The sequence below is a fragment of the Galeopterus variegatus genome, unplaced genomic scaffold, assembly GCF_000696425.1.
Source record: "Galeopterus variegatus unplaced genomic scaffold, G_variegatus-3.0.2 Scaffold3705, whole genome shotgun sequence".
NCBI classification, from domain to species: Eukaryota; Metazoa; Chordata; class Mammalia; order Dermoptera; family Cynocephalidae; genus Galeopterus; species Galeopterus variegatus.
In genome coordinates, this window is record NW_007729816.1 from 280,518 (window position 1) to 287,491 (window position 6,974).

The following is a 6,974-nucleotide window of genomic DNA, read 5'->3' on the forward strand; positions in this document are numbered from 1 at the left end:
GCCAATCGAATTCCTGGTTCTTGCCCCTAAGAGAAGCATGTAAGTGGGATTAGACAGCGACTAGGAGCTGATGGAGCACCACCCACAGAGGAGAAAACATCAGGAGCCAGGAAGAGAAACCACACACAGCTCCCCTCGCCCCAGCAACTTCCCACTGGGAATAGGAGGAGGTCAGATATTGGCTACAGAGATGGAAGTCACACTGCCAATCGAATTCCTGGTTCTTGCCCCTAAGAGAAGCATGTAAGTGGGATTAGACAGCGACAAGGAGCTGATGGAGCACCACCCAGAGAGGAGAAAACATCAGGAGCCAGGAAGAGAAACCACACACAGCTCCCCTCACCCCAGCAACTTCCCACTGGGAATAGGAGGAGGTCAGATATTGGCTACAGAGATGGAAGTCACACGTAATTCTGACGGCTTAATGCACATTTTAACAGTTGACAACCACACCGTCACAGCTTGACATGCACGTCTTCCATTAGCATTTGCTAAGTGCCCTCTGTGTGCCCAGAACCACATGAGGTTTTAAGAGATTACAGGGACGCAAATGGCCCCATTCAGCCCCCATTTTCTGTACAGGGTGGATGGGGACGGCATTCGTGGTCACAGAATATAGAGGATCGTTGGTAACTCATAGTCACGAGGAAACGAGAGGCAAACACCTATGAACTAACGTTCATCGTGAGCCATCCTGGCCTTTAAACAGCTTCAGAATGATTCTGGTTTGCTGGCACTCCTGCCTAAAAAAGTGTCTCTCCTTCCTCAGTGTGTCCCTTCTCAGGAGAGGAGGGAGCGTTTCTTATCATACACTCTGCGGGGAACATGACCTCATGTGCTGGCGGTGGGCCTGCGGTGGGCCTGTGTAAGGAAGTCCATTTGTATGAGCTGGGAAGGGTGGGGCTGACCTGGCAGGCAGGACATTACTTGTCTTCCTCTTCCTGACCACATTGCTCCCAGCAGTCATGGTCATTGCTCAGCTTCCTGTTGGGGAAAACCTTGGAGACCGAGCATCCACCTGCTGTAGTCAGCAAACTAAGGGCAACAAGGTATTCGATGCTGCTGCTAAACCTGAACGCGGAGTTTACAGACAGACCCCTCTTCGGTAGTGTCCAGGGCCTAAGATATCTGCAGTGAAGATGGAGCCATTCTTTGTGGGATGGAAGGGGCAAGAGACTGCTGCCTTGACAAATCATGTTGTGGGTCAGAACATCACAGGTGAGTGAAATGTGGGAACACCGAGGGGGCCTGGGGCGGATGAAGGACAAGGTGGTCCTGTGAGGTGATGCCTGCAGCCCAGCTGGTGGTGGCGGTAGTGGCAGGCAGGGGGATTTCACGGAAGGATAGAAACATCAGGTAGCCTGCTCGGTATGGAGACGACGGGCTGGTGTTGCTGGGCCCCTGGCCACAGAGTTGACTTGCTTCCTAACAAGCTATGTGCTGGCTACATACACTGCACTGGGCACAAAGATAGTGAAGGTTATGGTCCCTGACTTCAGGAAGCCCCTGGTCTGGTAAAATGGTTTCTTCATACCATCCTTGGATCAAATCCAGGCTGGCATTGTAAGTAACTGTGGGATGCTTTAACGAATGCAGGTTCCCTGGTGCTATTTTAGACCTAGCAGAGCAGTCATTTCAGGGTGGGCCCTGGAAGGCTGTATTCTGTAAAGCATTTGTGATGCCCAGGAGGTTTGGGGGTAGCTGCTTGTGTGAGAAGTGCTGTGACTAGGCGCCCAGAGGGCAATGGCAGGTACACCTGTGCGGGAGATTCAGGTGTGGGATTGGGGAATTGCATTTGGAGTATCAGCTGGCTCCACCTGTCTTTCTCACATACCTCCATGTCCCCTCTGGTGGCTGATAACAACAGCTGTGCAGGGCTCTCAGTGTCCGAATGTGGGCAGTTTGCCGTGCTTCCGAAATGGCTCTGGCCCCAAGTCCTTTGTCTCCCACCTTGGACTTCTGATTAGCCCGTTGGGGATGGGGATCTTAGGTATGTGACAGCAGGAATGATGAAGGCCCCAAAGAGGAGCTCCATTGGAGGTGTTAGTGGTTCTTTATCAACTCAATACCTAATCCTTTGCTTCTAGCATCACTGTGTTTTCTCTGCCACCTCACCCTAGAGATGGGGCCAAAGGTGGCTTCGGCCTCTCCTGGAATCCCTGTCTTGCCCAGCCCATTCAGTCTCCTACAACTGGACACAAAGTTCCAAAGACAGATGAGTCAAGGTGAATGCACAACCATGTTCCCGTCTTCTGATCCTGTCCCCTGATGAGTGACACTGAATCATTCCTCAAGATCTCTGCTTAATCTGCCTCATCCAAGCCGAGACCAGACCACAGGCTTGAGTACCCGGGTCCCCTACTCTCTTCCCCAGATGCAACCCTTCTCCCACAGGGAGTGGCCCCAGCAGAAGACAGGTTCAGCCTGTCTTTGTGACACTGGGTGTGACAGGAAACTGAGAGATTGTTGAAGGCCTCTTTGCCCTTTGCCCTAGAGGGCAGGTAGTATTGACCTGAGCAGCTCTCCCCTAAGCCCCTCAGAGCCCAGCCCAACCCTCAGTGGCAGAAGGAGCTCTCCAGTGAGAAGGGGACAGTCCCCGCAAGGAGGAGCCGGACTGTACCCCTCAGATGCTGCCCCCTCCAGGAGGGTGGGCACAGAGAGAATGGTACCAACAGCTTCCTACTCATACCATTTTAAATTCCCATCCTCTATTCCTATTTTCCCTCTATGTACAATGATACTGAAGTTTTTCTAAATTTTGGAAAAGTGAAAATGATAAGAGAAATGTCGACCAAATGAACATGTAAAGTGTATAACCCCCAAACACTGTGACTTTAGTAAACAGTAGCCTTCAAAAAAAAAAAAAGTGATCAATTTCAGGGGATTTGGAAAATTTTCCTGTCTCCTACAGAAACAATCTTGATTTTATAAAATTAAATAAGGTGTACCTTGGGTAGGGAGAAAAAGTGAAGTCAGGTGTGGGTCATTCCATCTGTGCAGTCCAGGAAAGTCGTGATGACAGTAAATAATATCAAAACCTCTCAGACTGCCTACGATGAATTCAATTTCAGTCTTTACCACCTTGGTTGAATGCATATAGCATACAGAGATGCCCAAGGGATTCCAGAACTTTCTAGAATGACTTGCCCCTCCCACAATTTTAATGCAGTCATTGGTCTCTAACCCCTGTGCACCTGGCAGCTTGACCAGGAGTGGCAGGTGTGAGCAATGTTCTCTAGGAGGGTAGCTCGGTACCACCTACTCAGCGTGAGGCAACCCCAGCTGGCTCAACAGGAGGGATAATTAGGCCATTGGAATCAACTCGTTTTGAAAAAGCCTTTGAGAGTTTTACAAGACTGTGAATTTTTATTAAATCTCTCAACCAACTTTCTTCATCCTCAAAAGCCAGTATAATTCCGTGAACACTCAGAACATTAGAATCATGTCTCATATATTGTAAACAAATTCTGTTTATGTAGAAGGACGGTTCTTTGGAAAAACAATTGCCTAAAAGCTGTTCCAATTTAGGAGAGGAAACAGGCTGAGAAAAGAGAAATAGGTGCATAAGACCATGCCCCACCCCACCCCTCACACACAGTCATTTTTGAATGTTGACAAATTAGACTTCTGAAGTGAAAAGTGAAGAATCCCAAATAATCCCTCCTCTAAAGGGGGTGGTGCTTCAGTAATGTTGACCATTCTCTTCTATTGACTGACTCTATTCCTATCCCTCATTTTTATTTTTGCTGTTGTTGGTTTTTGCTTGTTTCATCTACCAAACTTGCCCTGGGCTCCTGAGGGAGGACTAACAACACAGGAAAAATGACATCGTGGGTGGAGGACGGAGGCGGGAGGAGCTGGCCGGACCTGTCTGCCTTGGGTGCAGCCTCCGAGGAGGACGGGACTGTCCGGCGGTGGCAGCCTCACCGGGCTGCCCCCAGCTCCAGCAGGACCACGGCTGTCCGGGGAGCATGTTGTCAACTACCATGGTGGGGGCTCTGGTCAGAGGATGGAGGAATCGAAGCTCTCCTCGGAGGGCTGAGTCCAAACTTCATATCTCACAGAGCCAAGATGGAATTTGGATGCAGGGTATGTTTGTGACACTTTGGTATGATGTGTGACTTTGTTTAAAGGGTTGAGGGGGAGTGATCAGGAGCTTACAAGCTTTTCCCCGCTTCAAACACAATCAACAAGTCTAGAGTCTGCTTTTCTTCTCTGGTTATTGGCAGTTATGGTTAACTCATTTCCAGCAGGTTTATGCTCCTTTCCTAATCAAAGACCTAGGTACCTTCAGCAGTCACACAGTAAAAGGTCGTTGTTCCTACCCTCTTTTTTTTTTTTTTTTTTTAGTGCTTTTAATTGAAGATGGAATCCTTGTTCTGTGGGATTTGTGTTTGACCAGTAGGATAGAAAGGTGTACTGGCTGTTAGAAAATTTTAATTTAAAATATATCACTTTATTACCTCTGGTATGGGAAATGGTAAGAGTAGTTAGCTTCTTGTCTCCCCATTAATTATTTTTATTTTTTGCTTTGTGACTATTGTTTTTGAGGCCATAGTAGAACTAGAGACAGAAATGTAGCTGTCCTGTTAACTTAGCTCAAAAGGTTATTGTGGCCTTTTCTGAAATAGATTTTCAGTAGGATGAAATACTTTTTGAAATACCTGACCTCATTCTCTTCTGTCTAGACCTTGCACTTTGTAATGAATGACACTTACTTAGAAGGGAGCTCTTTGGTCTTGCTGATGAGTGATCTGTGGGAGAGACACAGAGCTGGCTGAGGCAGCAGGTCTGTGCCCTGGGGTCGCAAATTCCCAGGGGCTCTCTGAGCTGGCCTGCTGCCTCTCGAGATGCTCTTGTCTGAGCCAGAGCCCTGAGAGTTTTCTAAGCAGGAAATATAACTGTTCTTTCATTTCTACAAATATGTATCGAAAGCTCATACGAGTATGTGCCAGACATTTTTCTAGGTCCTGGCATGCTCTGAACTATAGCTAACCTAATTTTAAGAGGTATAAAAACTACATTTTGTCATTTGTTTTGTTCTGACAGTGGTTTCCAACCATACGTTTTAGGATGACGGTATTCGGGAAGAACCAAGCCAAGAAATTATTTTGAAAATAGTCTGATGAATATTCATTGCAAGATAGTAAATTAGTCATTTAACCAGGTATCCAAAAGATAGAAGGCTCTTCTGTGTTCTAAACTGCCAAAGGCTCAGTGATTATTTTGCGATCCGTTGCCGGACACGAAAAAAGACAAAAAGGAAAAAAAAAAAAAAAAAAGAAGTCCTCCATAGCATGTATCAAAGTTCCTTCCTTTTTATGGCTAACGGAATGGTCTGTTTTAATTCCCTTCTATTTTATTCTCCCCCCTGTGATATACTTTAATTTCCAACCTGGTCATAAATTCCATGAAATTTTTCAATCTACTAGTATTTTTATATTGAAGTCATTTAAAGTGTGAGGAGGCTCTTAAGAAGGTATTATTTTCAGTTAGTTCTTTAAAGGCAGGGTCATAGATACCCTTTTTTTGTTTTAATCTTTTTATGTCTAACACTTAGTCCAGGGTCTGGCATAGATTAAGTACTCGGTGAATTTATCTTGAGATGGACAGATGAGTGATTTTTAACGTTTTATTTTTAGGTACCAGTAAGGAGACTTTAAATTAGAAAAAATATATATGTGGTCTTTCAGCTTTAGTTCTTTGTTCTCTGGAGTAATGTTTTCTGACATAAAAATTTATAGTTGCAATTGTTCCACACTCCATAGAATCACTAAATATAATAGGAAATGTGTGCTATATCCCTGTAAGATCTCAAAAAATAAGGCAACGTGTTATATGATATGAACATTTCACTGTGCCATGTCAAAATTTAACTCAGGAAATCTGACAATGGCTACTTCATGCCTTTAGTGACATTTTGGCAGTGTTTATTATTGAGGGTGATGAGAGCCTCCCAGCTGCTGAGCAGTCTGACTTGAGACAAGCCCTTTAAACTCAGAGCTGCTGTTGGCCCTATCTGCATGGTGGTTCTTCCTCGGTGCTGGGCTTTGGAATTGAGAGCAGTCAAATTGAAACAGAAGCCACTATTTGAGACAAGCCCTTTAAACTCAGAGCTGCTGTTGGCCCTATCTGCATGGTGGTTCTTCCTCAGTGCTGGGCTTTGGAATTGAGAGCAGTCAAACTGAAACAGAAGCCACTACCACTTTGAGAAGCCTTTTTACACCTCACTAGAGTGAGAAAACTGAAGGCAAAGGTGGATTTCAGTGATTCACAGTTTTTACCTTTCAATACAAAATGTGACTATGTTTCTGCTGGTCTGTGCAAATAAAGTAAGCATGCATGTATTTATTATGAGTAGCCTGCCATGCAGCACACCAAAGCACGCTCTTCCTGCACTCCAACTATTTCAAAAGGTGTGGAGGAGGTGAGAGGAAGGATGAGGCAAAATGAAACCCTCGATCGGGAATTGAAAATCATCTGTACCTTTGCTATAGATGATTTCCCCACATACTGTCTCAAAGATCTAATCAAAACCAAACATTTGCAAATTTTAAGTTGCCACCAAGTTCTTCGTTTTGTTGAATGGAATCATGTTTCTGTTAGTGTGTGTGTTATTTCAGAAATTACGTTCTCCTTCCTCTGGGAAGCCTCTTCCAGAGATCTCTGCCTCCTGTGGACACCTGGATGGCCTGTTGGTCATGTGGTTCTTCTGCAATGCAGCGTACTTAGCACACGTCCAGTTTCCTGTGGTCCTCCCACCTTAGCTAGTGATGAGCCCAGTTATGTCTCTCTGGTTTGATACTCTCTAAATCCACTGTGCCCAGTGTCCTCCACTGGCACTCAATGAATATTTGAAAGCAGCAACTTCAGAAACATGAAATGCAAGATATTGTTAAGGAAGGAGCCTAGTTTTCATAGATGGTCTGCATAATCTATCTTGATGCTTTGTAAGTCATACCAGGTACTTAAGT